Raw genomic sequence first — 19656 nt, 5'->3', positions numbered from 1 at the left:
TTTGTAATAACCTATAAGGGAAAAGAATCTGAAAAAGAATACATATATATGTATAACTGAATCACTTTGCTCTACACATGAAACTAACACAACATTATAAATCAACTATACCTCAATAAAAATAAAATAAAATAAAAAGACTTCAACTGTGCTGTGTCTTAGTTAAAATGGACTTCCCTACTAAGGCAGGTGACATCAGAATGGTCTGTTTGCAGAGGGGAATGATCCAGCTGAAGTGAGAAGATGACGGTGCGGGATTAAGGGGATAAACACAGGAACAGGCAAGGTCACTGAGAGGAGCAGGGCACGCAGTGGATGGGGGACGAATACGGTACTAGGAAGGGCAGGATCCACAGGTACAGGCGCTGGACAGATGGCGGAGCTGCTGCTTCTAAACTTTCTCCTTTTTTTTTTTGGGTGGGGGGGGCAAACTGTCCTACTTTGAAGCACAGGTCCTGAGGCTTTACTGCCCCTTGTCCCTCCTTATTGTCACCAGCTACGGCCTTCTCCAGTCACTCCCTTGTCACTGACAGCTTGTTTGTTCTTAGCCTCTATCAGATGATTTCAATATCCACAGATGATCCAAACTTGTTCTCTCAATTTTTCAAATTTCTCAGAGTCAGGTAACTTTCTCTTTAGTCCAACTCAGCCACCTATTTGCATAGGCTTTCTCTGACAATCCAACAAACCTCCACAACCTTTACTTCAAAGGTTCTACTCTCTGATCATTTCCTCTTACCGTTCTTGGCTCAAATGCTTTAGTACTTCCACTAACTTCAATGGCAAATCCAGGAAGGAGGAGGAAAGAGAATTTGGAAGCAGTGATGGGGTACAAGGAAGATATTTATTTCAACTCCAGGTTTTGGGAAATGAAAAGTGTAGGAGAAAAAACAGCAGCCCCCTGAGGTTGCTGTAGGGGAAGCAGTGTTTCCAGGGGACCACTTGGCCCAGTTTCAGTGAAGGCATAAGGTAAAGGGATTATTCATCAAGGAAGTTGAATCAGCAGGGGCTCGGAATGTATCATCCCAAAATATGCCACTTTGGCCTATTGATATTTTGAATTAAAGGTACTTGAGAAATAGCCAGTAAAAGAAGGACACTGATCCTCCTTTGTCCCGGTAATCAGCAGGAGATAACCTCCCACGGGAAAGGTACCAGAAGGGTAGAGGGCATCCTTCTCACCAGATATAGGGAATCCAGGGCCAAGAATGCTGAATAAACCAACCTTGTTACTTCTTCACCAATTTACTACCCCAAGCCCAAACCCCTTTGTCTTGTCAGTTCTTCACAAATTTATTGTTTCTTTATCTAAAAGGTATAAAAGCTTCCTGTTTTGGTCACTTCTTTGAGTCTCATATTTTTGTGGGGCACTGGTACGTACAAAATTAGATTTGTTTTTCTCCTGTTAATCAGTCTTATGTCAATTTAATTATTAGACTAGCCAAAGGATCTAGGAGGGAAGAAGGGAGAGTTTTTCCACTCCTACAAAACTGAAGGGAGGTCACTGAGCTCAAACTACATGCAGGTATGAAAGGATAGGGAGGGACGTGGTGGGGATAAGAATCTTAAAGATGAGCGCAATCTGGAGGCCTGGACTTGTGGTGGCATCCACAGTGGATGTCAGAGTAGACCGTGACCGAGGGCTCTGGGCGGCTGCTTTCGCCTGTGTCTACAGATGTCACTGCTGTCAGGAGCATACAGCTGCTCAAGTTCCGGATTACTGACCTAAGGCATTTTCTGCTGAGTTTTCTCCCCCTTTATCAATGCTTCTTTTGTTTCCCCCTTTAATTTTTCTGGACAACATCCCTCTGGTAATTCTATAAAATAGGAATCATGAGCAGGAAACTGAGTTCTTGCACACGTGAAAAATGCCTTCACTGGCCCTTAATACCTGAGGGATAGCTTCCCTGGGTATGGGCTCTTAGGTTCTACAGTATTTTCTCTCAGAACTATGAATATGTTGTTTCATCATCCTCTTGCATCCAGAGTTGCCAATAAGACTCTGATACCAACACGATTCTTGCTTCTTTATAGGCTGGACTGTTTTCTCTATCTGGAAGCTTTTAGGATTTTTCCTTATCCTAGTCTTCTGAGACTTCAATTATATGTGTAAAACATATAAGTAAGCCCTCTTAACTTGATATATTCACAGTGGGCCCTTTCATTCTAAGGGTCTTATTTTCTTCTGTTTGGGAAATTTTCTTCTGTTATTTCTTTGGGTATTTGTTCCCCCCTCCATTTCTTCTCTCTTACCCCCAGAACTCATATTCTATGAACCCCAAAACTTCTGAAATGACTCCCTTTGTTATGGTTACTTTTCTGTCAGCCTATCTCTTTATGATTTTATAACCTAGGAAAATTCTTTGGCTCTTTCCTCTGCTCACTACTAATTCTCTTTAGCTGTATCTATTAGACTATGGAGTCCCTTTAATGAGGTTCTAGCTAAACAATCATGTTTTATTTCCAAGATCTAGGAGATAAAATTCATTCTTTCCTATAAGAGTCTGTTCTCGTTTCATGAATGAATTTTTTTTTTTTTTTTGCGGTACGCGGGCCTCTCACTGATGTGGCCTCTCCCATCACGGAGCACAGGCTCCGGACGCGCAGGCTCAGCGGCCATGGCTCACGGGCCCAGCCGCTCCGCAGCATGTGGGATCCTCCCGGACCGGGGCACGAACCCGCGTCCCCTGCATCGGCAGGCGGACTCTCAACCACTGAGCCACCAGGGAAGCCCGAAATATTTTCTTTTTATTCCTTTCAGGGTATAAACATACTTCCCTTTAAGTCTCCTTTACATTCTATTTACAGTATTTGGAGCCTCCAATGTTAGCTTTTCAATTTCTTGAGTCTGGAGCTTCTCTCATGACTCTGGTTTTTTTGTGGCTTGATTTGTGCTAGTTCAAGTGATGTTCTAGCTCCCCAGTGTGTAAATGCTGCAACCATTCACCACAGCCGTGTCCAGTAATTACATGGGAGGGGTGGGACATTCAGGACTTCTGGATTCCGGTTTCTACCTTTAATATGATTCCATCTGCCTTCTGTCCTTCAGGAATTCCTCAAACTTCCAGATTATCCAGAACATTCTTTTTTTCCAACATTGTTAAAAACATGTATCTTTCTGATATATTTAGGAATTTGGGGCAAATGTGTGGCAGCATGTGTTCAATTTACCATCCTGAGCCGTCTTAGCAGTGGCCATTTAGCACTGACCAGGTAGAGAGTGTTTAAATACGAACCACCAATACCAAGTACCTGACAGATAAATGCCTTACAGTAGAAGAGAGATTCCTTAGAAGTCTCTAAGTGGCATACGGAGAAGACGATTGATTTCTTTTCTTTGCTTACCTCCTTACAAAGCCTCCTATCACTTTCTATGATTTTCCAGGTACTGGTTTGGGGATGCCTCAATAGGACAAACTCTTCTGGTTAATGAAATAATAACTGTAAGTTAATCAACAAGCACTTTGGTTTTCTAAACCAAATGTAACACTAGCCTAATGAGTCATGAATCAGTTCATCAGAATCTAATCAACTAGTAAAATCACATTTCTAGAATTGCAAAGCTGAGAAATGACCCTGTAACAGAGGTATCTACAACAACCTTCAAATCATAGAACATCACAATCAATCACTAAAAGAAAAAATAATTTGGAGGAAGAAATAATGTCTGGCTCTTAAAGATAACCTAATTTAAAGGAGACTATTCTTTCTCCAATAAGTTGAAGACAGGATCTGCCTCCGTTAATAAATGCTGGGTTCATAACATTTACTTACAGAAGTAAACATTCCTTTGCTTTTCCCTATACTGAAATGTTTACACAAAAATCAAATACTTCCATTGCTCAATTCAAAGCAGTTTCTTGTCAGAGTAATGGGTGGGAAATCATTCAATAAAATGTCATTGCCTTGGGGTAAAATGCAACATAAAAAATACAAGACCACTTCTATTAAGGTTCTTCAATAAGAGGAAAATATTTCTTTAAATGATATTTCTATCTGCAAGTGAAGTTAATGTTCAAATTTTAAAATTTCAGAAATCAAAGCCCCCTGGTGGATTCTCCACTTCTCTGCCACGTGGTTCTTTCCTCCCCTTCTCTTTCTCATTTGCTAAGTAAGAAAGAGTTAACTCATAAATTAGAGGAATGTTATTTCAGCTCCAAAGAAAGCTTTTAAGGAGAGGGTCAATGCAAGGACCAGATTCTTCATTAACTCATTAACAAGACAGGTCACTGTGGCCTCAGGGTTCATTTATCAGCAGGAAAACCTCAGCTGGTAATGGCTGGTTGTTTCCTGCACATCTCAAAATTCAGAATGGAGAAGTAGACTCCATTGTGAGTCTGTTTCCTGACTTGGAAGGAAAGAAAATATTTTCATGATGACTATTCTTTTCTCAGGCTGGTGTTACATTTGGCTCAAAGGCACAATGGGCAAGCGTGGGGCTTCTACTCCCACAGCACTTTCTAATGCTTTTTTGTTCCCAGTTAATTACGTTGTAATGATACTATGTATAACCTCACTGGGTTTCACCAACGAGGCACTAGTTTTTAAATGAATTTTTATGTAAGTGTTAATATCTGTAAATTAGGCAAGCTGTAGCAGTAACTGCCTGCCCATCCACCTGAACCACATATACCATCAGCTACAGTTCTCTTCGGTGGCTACTGTTCTTGACTGTGAACTACTGTTCATAGCCCACAATAGATTCAAAGCTATTAATAACCCTATGGAAACCCAACTAGTTTTGCTATAATGTTCAGAAAGGCTTTCTTCTGTAACGTTGAGGTTGGCATCTACTTTGAGGAAGAAAACCATGAAAAACTGAGCAATCATTGTGCTCTCAAAAGAAGACTGGTAGTTTCTCTCCAAAATACGTGACTGGTTGGATTAGCAGAGAGCTTAAAGCAAAACTCCAAACTAAAATCTCTCAGTGGGGGAACTGTAAGTAGAGCTTCTGTGCACTTGGCACTGCTCTGGCAATTAAGCTTTGGGAAGGCTTGCTGCAAACTGCAGGTTGCAGCAGGAAAGAGGGGGAAGAAAAAAAGACCTGATTTCTCACCCTCCCCTCATAGCCCTGAACCAGCAATGCTGACATACCTTCCACAGCTCCAAGAAAAGGCAGCCACAGCATTTCTGGAGGAGTTAAAGCTGTTGTGCTTTCTCTCCACCTCTAGCGTTTTGCATCTGCCACCATTTCTAAGGCTCCCCGTCTGTGTTCGTTCTACTGCTCTTCTCCAGCAGCTAGTCTGGAAGGCAGTATGGTACAACTGAAAAGACCGGGCTGGAGGCATCAAAAGCTCTAGATCTTCGGACTTTGCTCTGGTCCTTAGCCTCTCTGAACTCCCTATCCCACGGTCTTTTTAATTTCTAAAACTCTACTGGCGTTTTCTTAATTGCTAATACTTGTACAGCACACAAATTCCACGCTAAACACTTCAAATACGCACTTCAGGTGCCTGAATATCACAGGCCATGCCAAGGATGTTCCCAGTTGCTAGCACGCTGCCACAAAATCCACTGCCAGGACCAATTTGTGGAGTTTGCTGCACTAGAGGTTTTATAATCCTCTATTGACATCAGAATTTACTTTTTATTATAAAATGCAGAGAATAGTGGTGCTTTCTAATTGTAATTTTTGGGAAGAAAATCTTGGATTTTGGAAAAACATTACTCACTATAGCTACACATCCATGCTGGCACTTCTATTTTCACTGATATCCTTCCCCACTCCCCAGGAGGAAAAAGTCAGTACAACAGGAACTTACGTGTACAAAACTCTGCTATGTCTCTGCTTCCTAAAAGCTTTGGCAAAAGAAGAGTGTTTTCTTTACCAGCTGACTCATTAACAGAAAGACAGTAAAAGTTTGTTTAATTAGAACAAGAGGGGCAGGTAGTAAGGAGGTCACTGCTGGCTCATCAGTTGCCATCCCGAGTGGCTGCCAACGCCAAATGCAGTTCAGGTTCTGACCGATTCCTATGGTATCAGAGTGCCTGTTTCTCTATCTGCACATGAAAGCAGAAGAATTCTTTCTCTAGGCTCTTACTTGGGAGAAGAAGAAAAAACACTTTGCGGTTAGGTGGTTTGGTTAAGAGTCAGGAACCTCATCTTGCCTTTGGAAGAAACCTAAGATCAGTGACTCTCAATCATGGGCAATTTTGCCCCCAGGGAACACTTAGCAATGTGTGGAGACATCGGGGTAGTCATAACTTGGGGAGAGAGGAAGAGGTATGACTGGCACCTAGGGGGCAGAGGCTGGGGATGCTGCTTAACAGCCTGCAATGTACAGGACAGTTCTCCACAACAAAGGACTATCCAGCCCAAGTGTGAGGGGAGCAGGGGCTGAGAAGCCCTGCCAGAGGTGAAACAGCACTCCTTCCATCCCAGGAAGCAGCTCTGCTGCAACGACGACAGCAGTCTCCCTGACACAGCGCACTGAGCTCCTTGGAAACATACAAGATTTAACATCTGGTCCATCAGTGAACATTCCCTATGAGCTCTAACTTCTGGTTGTTCTTGGGAAGATGGAGACTCGCTTGAGAGAACAAAAAAGTCTCTAGACTGAATTTAGAATCTACTGCATGATACTAAACATTTCTAAATAACATTCAGCAAAACCCTTTCACATTTTAGCTGGTTAGAGAACAAAACAAGGGTGGCACTAGATAGCCAGTTTTCTCTGTGTGCACATGTTCTCTCTTGTTTCATGACAGTTCCTTTGTTGAGGATTCTACCTTTGAGCAGTCCTCAAGTGGCCTGGGTACAGCCTGGCTACAATTCCTTCACACTAATGTGTTGACTCCATTTTTCTCCAGCAAAAAAGGCGCCGATCCGCATCATGTAGATGGGAAGCAAATGCTAATGGAACTGTTCCAAGAAGGAAAGGAATTTTAGAGAAAATATATGTATATGACAAAACAGCTGGGGCAATTCCCACAGTCTTGAAGGAAGAATGAGGCCCCAGAGCACATGAGGAAAGCCTGGGAGGGAGTTCATGACTTCATCACTAGTTCAATTATTTTAAAAGCTTCCAAATAGACACTAAGCAATAAGCTTTGGAACTGCCTTAGCTAGTACATACGCTAAGTAGAATTCTCAAAGGTGGCCTGATGAGCTAAAAATCATCAATATCCTAATATTGACTAACCCTACTACTTCCTGCTATATCACTTTAAATCGTTAATCAATGAAAGATCAGCTCATGCAAGGTTAATTTCCTAAGAAGGCAAAGAAAAGGGAATAATTCGGTGGATGATTTGATATTTGTGTAGACTGGGCAACAGATGAGTGTGCGACATTTTCTGCAGAATTTTAAAAAAGCATTTGTTTAATTATAAGGACATTTCAAGAATCTCAGTAAGGGGGCTTCCCTGCTGGCACAGTGCTTAAGAATCCGCCTGACAACGCAGGGGACACAGGTTTGTGCCCCGGTCCAGGAAGATCCCACATGCCGCGGAGTGGCTAGTTCCGTGAGCCATGGCCGCTGAGCCTGCGCGTCCGGAGCCTGTGCTCCGGAACGGGAGAGGCCACAATAGTGAGAGGGCTGCGTACCGCAAAAAACAAACAAAACCCAATGGACCACTGCTTCGCTGTTGGAGGAAACTAACTAACCTCCAGCAGGGGCGCACAAATTCTGAAGCCAATGAAAAGCTCGCCCTGTCAGTATATACAAGGCTTTTGGGGCCTATATAAGGTTTTTCATTGCTATACACAAACATAAAAAGGAATCAGGGTGATGACTGCACAAAAATGAGAATGTACTAAATACCACTGAATTGTATGCTTTAAGATGTCTCATTTTATGTTACATGAATTTCACCTCAATAAGTAAACAGAGGAATCAGGACTTAAACCACTCTAATTACTTTAGAAAACAAAATCATGGAGAGAATGCCTATTAGAAAAATACCTATAACATTAATGATACAATTCAGAACCAAACAATCATATTATAGCTCATGTACAGATGATGTTTTATAGTAGACATATATTCAGATGAGAAGAATAGCAAAAAAAGAAGGAAAGCTGAATGAAAGACTACTCAAAGTAAATCTCTGAATGAAAATAATGATCTTTAAGAAGAGCCCAGGAGCAATATAATTTACAAAGAATATCCCTAAAAGCTGTGAGAGAGTTTGGTAATAGGAGATTAAAATCATTTGTCCCTCTTGTGACTGGTTTGAGGTAGACTAATGTGGAAGTAGGAATATAAGGAATGTGACAGAGTGAACTTTAAAATCTTGGGAACTGTTAGATCTCTTTAAGACACACGTTATTTGGTCCTAAGTTGGTGTCCAGCTGCCACAAGACCTGGTCAAGTAATCAGTGACTGCACTGAAGCTGCACCAGGGAATAATCAAGGCCTTCTTGCGATGAGGTCTGGAGGCTTCCGGGTTTCCACCCAAGAAGAAAGCGGAAATGTTCATTAAGAGAAAAATAACAGAAATGGATGATAGTGTGAGCAACACTGAATGATAGCTCAAATGTAAAGGTTCAGTGTTCACAATGCATCTCCCATGAGGACTCGCCTTGCTTAAATTCCGCTGTACACAGTGCTTACTAGTACCTGTCTAGTGTTAAGAACAGAATGGTAGTGAGATTATGCCCTGGATTCTGACATGAAAGCTCCTGGTGAAATGTAAATTAAGTAGCCCAAGGACCAGGAATTTTAATTTGCCAAAGTTCTCTTGGAGTACATGCCCTACTGCACATAGTAGCAAATGTACAGATAGGATGAAGGAAGTAAGAATAAACTACAAGATTTCTAGATATTCTACACGGTGCATACTTTGATGTTCCAAGATAACTCTAAAAACTTCCACTCAAAAAAAAGAGTCAACACTCCCTATGAAAGAGATTGGTATGCCATCCAAACTCTGGAAATAACCCTGCTCCATTCCTCTCTTCTGAGGTAGTATTTTGCTGCCTAATAAAGACTTGAAAATCCAGTCAGTCATCAGGACTTCCCCACCCCACCCCCAAAAAGTGACTGAGCTTTTCTTGGAAAAATGCGGATGGTCTCATCTATCCTTCCTGAGTAAACAGCAAGTAGTTGGTGCCACAATGCATTTTGGGAGCTCAAGTTCAGTAACAGGTGTCAGTATTCCTTTGTTAATCAATAGAACACAAATCCAAAGTGACTTGGAAAAACTGAAAAGAACAAAGCAATAAAAATAAAATAAAATAAAAAAGATAAAGAGGGCTTCCCTGGTAGCGCAGTGGTTGAGGGTCCGCCTGCCGATGCAGGGGACACGGGTTCGTGTCCCAGTCCGGGAAGATCCCACATGCCGTGGAGCGGCTGGGTCCATGAGCCATGGCCGCTGAGCCTGTGCATCTGGAGCCTGTGCTCCGCAACGGGAGAGGCCACAACAGTGAGAGGCCCGTGTACCGCAAAAAAAAAAAAAAAGAGAAAGAGAAAAAAATAGCAACTTTACAGTAGAGAAACCTGGCAGACTCTCCTTTAACCAAATGATCAAAGTTAACATCACTAGCAACAAGTTGATACCACGTGTGATAAGAAGGGCACGTTTCCTCTCTGGCAGTCTTTCCAAACATCCATAATCCCAGTCTCATCATGAAGAGAACTCAAATGGAGGGACACTCTACAAAATACCTGATCAATACTCTTCAGAAGTGTCAAGCTCAAGAAAAATAAAGACTTAGAAGCTGTCACAGATTAGAGGAGACTGTGTAGAGATGGCAACTCTAGTTGCCATCATGCAAGGTAGAATCAAGGTTTGGATTCTGGAACAAAGAAGGGACATTAGTGGGAAAACTGGTGAAATCCAAATAATGTCTGTTTCTTAGTTAATCGTATACCAATGTTAACGTCTTTCCTTTTTCCTCTATAAATTTATTTATTTATTGGCTGCATTGGGTCTTTGTTGCTGTTTGCGGGCTTCCTCTAGTTGCAGCGAGCGGGGGCTACTCTTTGTCGCGGTGTGTGGTCTTCTCACTTAGGTGGTTTCTCTTGTTGTGGAGCATGGACTCTAGGAGTGCAGGCTTCAGTAGTTGTGGCATGCGGGCTCAGTAGTTGTGGCACATCGGTTTGGTTGCTCCATGGCATGTGAGATCTTCCCGGACCAGGGCTCCAACCCGTGTCCCCTGCATTAGCAGGCGGATTCTCAACCACTGAGACACCAGGGAAGCCCCCAATGTTAATTTCTTAAAGTTTTCTTTCTTTCTTTTTTTTTAATTCATGGGCAATCCTCATATTTCTTTCTCTTATTTGTATTTGTTCATCAATTTCTAACGTGTGTGTGTGTGTGTGTGTGTGTGTGTGTGTGTGTGTGTTTTAAATTTATTTATTTATTTATTTGGTTATGCCGGGTCTTAGTTGCAGCTCACTGGTACCTCAGTTGTGGCCTGAGGGCTCCTTAGTTGTGGCATGCGAACTCTTAGTTGCAGCACGCATGTGATATCTAGCTCCCTAACCAGGGATTGAACCCAGGCCCCCTGCATTGGGAGTGCGGAGTCTTAAACACTGCACCACCAGAGAAGTTCCTATGTTTTAAATTCTACCAGTGATTTCCTAAATTTTTCAATTGGTATTATAAACCCTTCTATTTTTTTCCTAAGTAATATTTGAACAGATACATATGGACATACACAAATGATTCTTTTCTCCTTCACTCTCCCACTTCCCTAAACTCACATGACACTGAGTTTATGATCTGTTATTATTGTTTATCCTTCCAGATATGTTTTGACTCATTAGCATTCACTTTTGATTAATTTCTTAATTTTGATAAATGAATCAGGGTTATGTAAGATGTTTTAATATTACAGGAAGCTGGATGAAGGGTTCAGGGAAACTCTGTACTGTCTTTACAACTCTTCTGTAAATCTAAGATTATTTCAAAATAAAAATTAAATAACAACAACAATTTAAGCCCAAAGCCTAAAATTTCTTCAACTCTGCTTTGGTGGTCACTGTCTTAAGTGGGAAAGAAATGCTCATCTAACATGAACAAGTGGAAGACTGGAGTAAACTGTACATTGTTTTTTCCTTTTTGGCTTACCTTCATTAAAACTTTACTGAGCGTGGGACTTCCCTGGTGGCACAGCAGTTAAGAATCCGCCTGCCAATGCAGAGGACACAAGTTTGAGCCCTGATCCTGGAAGATCCCACATGCCGCGGAGCAACTAAGCCTGTGCGGCACAACAACTGAGCCTCTAGAGCCCACGAGCCACAGCTACTGAGCCCACGTGCTGCAACTACTGAAGCCCACATGCCTAAAGCCCATGCTCTGCAGCAAGAGAAGCCACCACAATGAGAAGCCTGCACACCACAACAAAGAATAGCCCCCGCTTGCTGCAACTAGAGAGAGCCTGCACGCAGCAATGAGGACCCAATACAGCCATAAATAAAATAAATAAATTTATATATTAAAAAAAGCTTTACTGAGGGGACTTCCCTGGTGGCACAGTAGTTAAGAATCTGTCTGCCAATGCAGGGGACACGGGTTTGAGCCCTGGTCCGGGAAGATCCCACGTGCCGCGGAGCAAACTAAGCCGATGTGCCACAACTACTGAACTTGTGCTCTAGAGCCCGCAAGCCATAACTGCTGAGCCCGCGTGCTGCAACTACTGAAGCCCGTGAGCCTAGAGCTCGTGTTCTGCAACAAGAGAAGCCACTGCAGTGAGAAGCCCGCAAACCGCAACAAAGAGTAGCTCCCGCTCACTGCAACTAGAGAAAAAGCCTGTGCGCAGCAATGAAGACCCAACGCAGCCAAAAACAAACAAACAAAAATAACAAACAAAAAACCTTTACCGAGGTAATAATTTACTGCAAGCTCTTTTTTTGATATTGAGATATAATGTGCATGTCAAAAGATGTACTCTTTTAAAGTGTACCTTTCCGTGGTTATTAGTAAAGACACAAAGCTGTATAACCATCACTATCTAATTCTACAACATTTCCATTGACCCTCCCCCTGCCAAAAAAGAAACCCAAACGAAACCCTGTACCCATTAGCAGTCACCCGTCCTTCCTTATCCTGTCCAGCCGCAGACAACCTTTAACCTACTTTGTTTCTATAACTGCTTATTCTGGACATTTCATATAAGTAGAACCATACAATATGTGGTCTTTTGTATTTGGCTTCTTTCATTTACCACAAAGTTTTCAAGGTTCATCTACGTTGTAGCCCAAATCAGTACTGTACTCATTTTCAAGGCCAAATAATATTCCATTGTATGGGTTTTACACATTTTATTTATCCATTCATCAGTTGATAGACATTTGGATTGTTTCCACCCTTTGGCTGCTATGAATATGTACTTGTATGGACAAGAGATATCCAATTGTCCCGGTACCATCTGTCAAAGTGATTACACCTTCCCCATGTAGCTGTCTTGGCATTCTGGCCAAAAATCAATTGACTATAAATGTGAGGGTGTATTTCTGAACTCTCAATTCAATTCCACTGATCTATACATCTGTCCTTATGCCAGTACCACAATGTCTTGACTACTGTAGCTTTGTAGTAAGTTTTTAAAAAAATTTATTTATTTATGTATTTATTTATTTGGCTGTGTTGGATCTTAGTTGCGGCATACAGGATGTTCACTGCAGCATGCGGAATCTTTTGTTGCAGCATGTGGGCTTCTCTCTAGTTGTGGCACTCGGGCTCTAGGGTGCGCAGGACTCAGTAGTTGTGGCGCACGAGCTCCAGTGTGCACAGGCTCAGTAGCTGCGGCTCACAGGCCCCAGAGCATGCGGGCTCAGTAGCTGTGGCACACAGGCTTAGTTGCCCCGTGGCATGCGGGATCCTAGTTCCCTGACCAGGGATCAAACCCATGTACCCTGCATTGGAAGGAGGATTCTTAACCACTGGACCACCAGGGAAGTCCCTGTACTAAGTTGTGGGGTTTTTTTATAAATTTTTTAAAAAATTTTTATTTATTTATTTATGGCTGTGTTGGGTCTTCGTTTCTGTGCAAGGGCTTTCTCTAGTTGTGGCAAGCGGGGGCCACTCACTATCGCGGCCTCTCTTGTTGCGGAGCACAGGCTCCAGACGCGCAGGCTCAGTAATTGTGGCTCACGGGCCTAGTTGCTCCGTGGCATGTGGGATCTTCCCAGACCAGGGCTCGAACCCGTGTCCCCTGCATTGGCAGGCAGATTCTCAACCACTGCGCCACCAGGGAAGCCCCCGTACTAAGTTTTGAAGTTGGGAAATGCGAGTCCTTCAACTTTGCTGTTCTTTTTCAAAACTGTTTTGGCTATTGTGGGTCCCTTAAGTTTCCATATGATTTTTAGAATCAGCTTATCAATTTCTATAAAGAAGCCAGCTGGGATTCTGATAGGAGTTGCACTGAATCTGTAGATCAATTTTGGGAGTACAGCCACCTTAACAATATGAAGTCTCCCAATCAATGAAAACGGATGTCTTTCCATTTATTTAGATCTTTAATTTCTTTCAATAATATTTTATAGATTTCAGTGTACAAGTCTTAAACATCTTTTGTTAAATTTACTCCTAAGTATTTTACTCTTTTAGATGCTTTTGTAAGTAGAATTGTCTTCTTCATTTTGTTTTTGGATTGTCCATTGCTAATTTATTGAAATACAATTGATTTTTGTAGTATACTGATTTGTATCCTGCAACCTTGATGAATCTGTCTACTACTTCTCATAGTTTTTAGATGATTAATGAGGATTTTCTATATAAAAGATCATGTCATTTGTGAATAGAGATTTAACTTCTTTCTTTCCAATTTGGTTGCCTCTTACTTCATTTTCTTGTCTAAGTGCCCTGGCTAGAACCTCCAACACAATGCCAAATAGAAATAGCATGAGGGGACATCCTTGACTTCTTCCTATCTTAGGGGGAAAACAGCCAGTCTTTCATGATTAAGTATGATGTTAGCTGTGGTTTCGTTTTTCATAGATGCCCTTTTATTGGGTTGAGGAAGTTCCCTTCTGTTCTTAGTTTGTTGAGTATACTTCACTCCTTTATTGTTTTTCACAAGTGATTAATATTCCACTGTCTGGATACAGTATAATAAGAAATGTATTTGGCCCCAGTTTCCTGGAACACAGCTCCCAAACCCCTTGGGATTTCCTGAGTGCTAACAGCATCTTTTGTTATTCATAGCAAGAGCTCCTTATGTTCACACTGGAGTTTATGCTAAACGAGGTGACTTAGGATAGTGCCCACAGATAGCTTCAGGACTGAGCTGGTCACAAGAAAGACCAAATGGTTAGAGGCCATCGACCTCTGGGAAGGGGAGAAGGGACAGAGATGAAGCTCTATAAAAACCTCTAAAGAGCAAAATGTGATGAGCTTCTGGGTTAGTAAACACACTGAGGTGTTGGGCGAGTGCTCCCAATACCTTACCCTATGCATCTCTTCCATTTGGCTGTTTCTGAGTTGTACTCTTAATACTAAACTGGTCAACATAAGTAAAATGCTTTCCTGAGTTCTGTGAGCCATCCTAGCCAATTACTAAACTTTAGGAGGGGGTCATGTAACCCCTGATTTATAATTTTTTTAAAAAATCTTTTTAAAAAAATAAATTTATTTATTTTTGGCTGAGTTGGGTCTTCGTTGCTGCGCATGGGCTTTCTCTAGTTGCGGTGAGTGAGGGCTACTCTTTGTTGCGGTGCGCGGGCTTCTCACTGTGGTGGCTTCTCTTGCTGCAGAGCACGGGTTCTAGGCACTCGGGCTTCAGCAGTTGTGGCTCGCAGGCTCTAGAGCGCAAGCTCAGTAGTAGTGGCGGACGGGCTTAGTTGCTCTGTGGCATGTGGGATCTTTCTGGACCAGGGCTCGAACTCGTGTCCCCTGCACTGGCAGACGGATTCTTAACCACTGTGCCACCAGGGAAGTCCCTGATTTATAATTATTTAGTCAGAAGCATGGATAGCCCGGGTTTTGCACTTGGTATCTCAAGGGGGGGCTATTCTTATGGGACTGAGCCCTTATGCTGTGAGGTGTACATTAACTCCGGGCAGTGGCAGAACTGAATTAAACTGATGAACACTTAGGTGGTGTCTGGAGAATCACAGTATTGGTTGGTGTTGGAAAACACCCCAGAATGGATGTACGTTTTGTTTATCTGTTCATCAGTTGATGGACATTGGGTTGTTTCCACTTTTTGGGTACCATGATAATGCTGCTATGAACATTTGTGTACGTTTTTGTGTGGACATATTGTTTTCAGCTTTCTTGAGTATATATTTTGGAATAGAACTGTAGGTTTAAATGGTAAGTTTATGTTTAACTTTTTGAGGAACTGTCAAAATCTTTTCCAAAGCAATTATAGCATGCTGTATCCCACCAGTAACATACAAGGGTTTCAATTTCTCCACACCCTCACCAACATTTATTTCCATCTTTTTGATTATAGCCATACTAATAGGTGTGAAGTGGTATCTCACTGTGGTTTGATTTCCATGTCCCTAATGAATAATTATGCACTGCAAGTTTTTAACTAAATGTTATTTTAAAATTATTGCAGACATTTAATTGGATGCAACTTAAGCAAGGATAGCCTTAAATCATGTAGAAATCCTGGCCAGAAACCACGAAAACACATATGCATAAAACTATTCATTGTGGGACTCTTTTATAATAACAGAAGACTAGAGGGACTTCCCTGGTGGCCCAGTGGTTAAGAGTCCGCCTTCCAGTGCAGGGGACGTGTGTTCAATCCCTAGTCGGGGAACTAGGATCCCACATGCCACAGGGCAACTAAGCCTGCACGTTCTAGAACCTTCTCATCACAACTACAGAGAAGCCTCCGTGCCCCAATGGAGACCCAATGAAGCTAAATAAAAAGATTAAAACAAACAAACAAAAAACCCAGAAGACTAGAAACAACCCAAATGTTTAATGAACAAAATTAACTGAATAAACTCTGGTACATTCATACAATGAAATACCTTGCATCTGAAAAAAATGAAAGAGGAAACTCTCTAAGTACTACTATCAAGTGATCTCCAGAATGTACTAAGTAAAAATGCAAGGCAGAGAAAACTGTATATAGGATACTATGTGTGTGTTAATCTAAGTAAAGAGAAATAAATGTATCTTTTTTTGTCAATGGAAGGATAAATCATTAAAAAAAGATTACTTATACTATAAAGAGAGAATAAGTAGAGGGAATAGAGACAGAAATTGAACTTATTTGAAAATTTGCTTTTATAGATTTTGCATTAAGTACAAAATAAAATTTAAGTAGAAACAAAAGCAATCTCTAAAAACTAAAAATGAAATAAAACAAATGAACTTAATATGTATCTACTTGGTAGCATCACAAAAAGAAATACTATTCCAGGTGACTTTACATCACAGTAATTTAGCTATACATTTCAAGTGAAATATACCCTAAGGACAAAAAAAACTGCAAAAACAAAACAAAAAACCTAACTTACACTATTTGTACTAATCCCACTTGGTGGTGGTACTAAGACTATTATGTGTACATTGTGAAATAAAGCAAATGGGTATTTGTGTGATATTCTATCAATCCTGCTGTTTGTTCTCAGTTTAAGAAGATAAAAGTTTCAGATTTAAGATAACCCGAGAGTCCTAAATTTGTTTCAGACGGAGCAGTACTGCCTTTACAGAAAGGAAATAAAAATAAAAAACAAAACAAAACTCTTTGTGTACTGAAAAGTCCTTGGGACAACGACCAACTCAGTAGTGCTAAAAAGAAACAACAGACCCAAAATGGAGTCACTTATGCTAAGCCCCATAAAAACTTAAAACTACTAACGTAACTGCAGTTTCACCTCTCCCAGGAGTGGAATTATAAACCAACCAGTCTGAAATTTCTTAGTCAGCACTAGAGAGGTAATCTACCTAAAATACCCTGCCTTCCCCTAAAGGAAGGTATACCTTACCTGAAAAAATCCAGTTTTTAAATTTCCTTGTTCCACCCTCTTTCTGCTTATAAAAACTTTCCATTTTGTAAGGAGCACCTTTCTATCAATATTTGGTAGATGGGATGCTGCTTGATTCATGAATTGCTTAATAAAGTCATTAAGATCTTCAAATTTACTCTGCTGAATTTTGTTTTGTAACACTAGCAACTAACATTCCTTATCCCTAGTGTCTTGAAATAATGCTTCCCACTAAAAGGCAACAGGGGTCCTAGGTTAGATAACCTACACCAGGTCTGTGGCAAATGTACAAAATGAGTCTGGGATATTTTGTCATACCAGATAACCCGGAAGCTATCAAAGAGTATTAGGGTTATTGTCAAAAGGACTTGTGACCTTACTTGAAGAAGTACTCACTGACCAGATGAAACAATGTGGGAATCAATAAGGGTAATGACTGTAATACTCTTGATTGATTTGAAATAATGTCAAATGTTTAAATTCATGAGTTCACAATAAAAAATACTAATTTGTATTTAACTGGAGGATGTTAGTGAATCAACTCATACTGAAAATGGGTACATAAAAAAGAAACAAGCATTTATCCTGTCTTTCCTATATGAATTGGGACCAAACAGATGAGGAAGAGTTGATATGTATATGAGTATTACAGCTAATAAATGAAGAGAGAATGACACCGTCACTGCTATAGGTTGACTTTGTCTCCCTGCTCTCTCCAATGCACACTGAAACAATCCCAGTGTGTTGGTATTTGGAGGTGGGGCTTTTGGGAGATGATTAGGTCATGAGGGTGAAGCCCTCACAAATGGGATTATTAGTATACTTAAAAAAGGAGGCCCTAGGGAACTCCCTTACCTCTTCCATTGTGAGAGGACAGTGAGAAGACATCTGTCCATGAGCCAGGAAGCGGGTTCTCACCAGATATTGAACCTGCCCGAGTCTTCGTCTTAGGATTCCCAGCCTCCAGAAATGTTTATAAGCCACCCAGTGTATAGTAATCTGTCACAGCAGCCTGAATGGACTAAAACAGTCTCCAGTTTGCAATCGTGGATGGACCTAGGATCTAGGATCATAACACCATAAAAAGAGAAAGCCAGACATTATGTGTCTCCTAATACAACATCACTCTGATACAGTTTTGAATATAAAATAGGATGTGGGAAACTCTACAGGACAAACTAGTTTCTTCAACAAAAACATAAGAAAAATAGATGGAATGGAGACCTAAAGATTAAAAGGGACTAAGAAGAGCAGTGGTTAAGAATCTGCCTGCCAATGCAGGGGACATGGGTTTGAGCCCTGGTCCGGGAAGATCCCACATGCCGTGGAGCCACTAAGCCTGTGCGCCATAACTACTGAGTCTGCGCTCTAGAGCCCGCATGCTGTAACTACTGAGCCCGTGTGCCACAACTACTGAAGCCCACACGCCTAGAGCCTGTGCTCCACAACAAGAGAAGCCACCACAATGAGAAGCCCGTGCACCGTAACAAAAAGCAGCCCCCACTTGCCGCAACTAGAGAAAGCCCACACACAGCAATGAAGACCCAACGCAGCCACAAATTAAAAACAAATAAATAAATTTATTTTAAAAATAAAATAAAATAAAAGGGACTAAAAGATACATCAACCAATTATCATGCCTGAACCTTACTGAATCCTGATTCAAACAAACTAGAACATATGAGACAAACTGGATATTTAAACAATGATCGAATATTTGGTAATATTATGAAAACACTTACTTTTTTCAGGTGTGACATGGTATTATGATTCTGTTTAAAAAGAAGAGAAACATATTGAAATATTTATCGGTAAATATTTTTATTTTAGAGATATATATAAAATAATATTTATGAGTAAACTCACATATCTGAGATATGCTTCAAAATAATATGATGAGCCTAGACAGGGGTACAGACGAAGTAAGACTGGGTACTAATGGTTAATTATTGAAGCTGGGCTAAAAAAAGAAAAAAAATGGACCATGCTATTAGAGAGATAATAATTTAAAAATTCCTTACCAACAAAGTTCTTAAACCTTTCTTTCTTTCTTTTTTCAGTTTTGAAGATTTTTATCATTTTACTGAATCTCTGTCCTATGCCTCTTTCTGGGAACAGAAGAGACTATTTTAATTGAAGTAGAATGCTTATACCCTCTACTATAACTAATTTTTATGTCTAAAAGAAGAATTTCCACAGAAACTACCATAAAAACCCACTCTAAAGAATCTTAACTATACCAATCATGTCTCCAATGAAGTAATATAAAACGTTAACTGTTTAAATATACAGTTGTCCTTCAGTATAAGGGAATGGTTCCAGGACCTTCTTTGGATACCAAAATCCGTGGATGATCAAGTCCTTTATATAAAATGGCAGAGTATATGTATATACCTATACACATCCTCCTGAATACTTTAAATCATCTCTAGATTACTTAATACCTAATACAATGTAAATGCTATGTAAATAGTTGCTGGCCCTAAGCAAATTCAAGTTTTGTTTATTGGAACTTTCTGGAATCTTTTTTCTGCATATTTTCGAACCTGTGGATACGGAGAGCCAACTGTATAAGAGTTAAATGTGGATCTTAGCCTTCATGTAATTCCTGTTTCTCAAAGAATATTTAAAGTCCAGACAGAACGAAAGCCTCCATTTAGAAAACTGCCAGAGCAAATATACAAAGGGAAAATTCCTGCCTATTGTGGGAACAACAGGCACCTCACAACATGTCCATGGTCCCTCCTCCCGCAACCACAGCAGACATCAGTAATCAATCACTTCTTTCCTTCTTTCCTTCTGAATCTCCACA

General features: G+C 40.8%; 1 protein-coding gene and 1 long non-coding RNA gene across 6 annotated transcripts in view; both read right to left on the bottom strand.

Moving 5' to 3' along the window:
* CFDP1 (chromatin remodeling protein CFDP1) overlaps nucleotides 1-19656 on the bottom strand; it is a 138236-nt gene that overhangs the window by 32917 nt on the left and 85663 nt on the right. The window lies entirely within an intron of this gene.
* Nucleotides 1-19656, bottom strand: part of LOC113627064 (uncharacterized) — a 30837-nt gene that overhangs the window by 9614 nt on the left and 1567 nt on the right. The window contains exons 2-3 of one of the 2 annotated variants that reach the window (XR_003435417.1): nucleotides 18587-18616; nucleotides 2689-5243 (exon numbers count right to left, since the gene is read on the bottom strand). This is a non-coding gene — a long non-coding RNA (uncharacterized LOC113627064). Of the gene's footprint in view, nucleotides 1-2688; nucleotides 5244-18586; nucleotides 18617-19656 lie in introns of those variants that run through there. The other variant, XR_003435416.1, reaches the window with a different exon arrangement.

This window comes from Aethalodelphis obliquidens, unplaced genomic scaffold (genome assembly GCF_003676395.1).
Source record: "Aethalodelphis obliquidens isolate GAN/ISIS:26980383/991018 unplaced genomic scaffold, ASM367639v1 scaffold20, whole genome shotgun sequence".
NCBI lineage: Eukaryota > Metazoa > Chordata > Mammalia > Artiodactyla > Delphinidae > Aethalodelphis > Aethalodelphis obliquidens.
The sequence above is the reverse complement of the archived record's forward strand: the minus strand, read 5'-3'. Positions and strand labels throughout refer to the sequence as shown.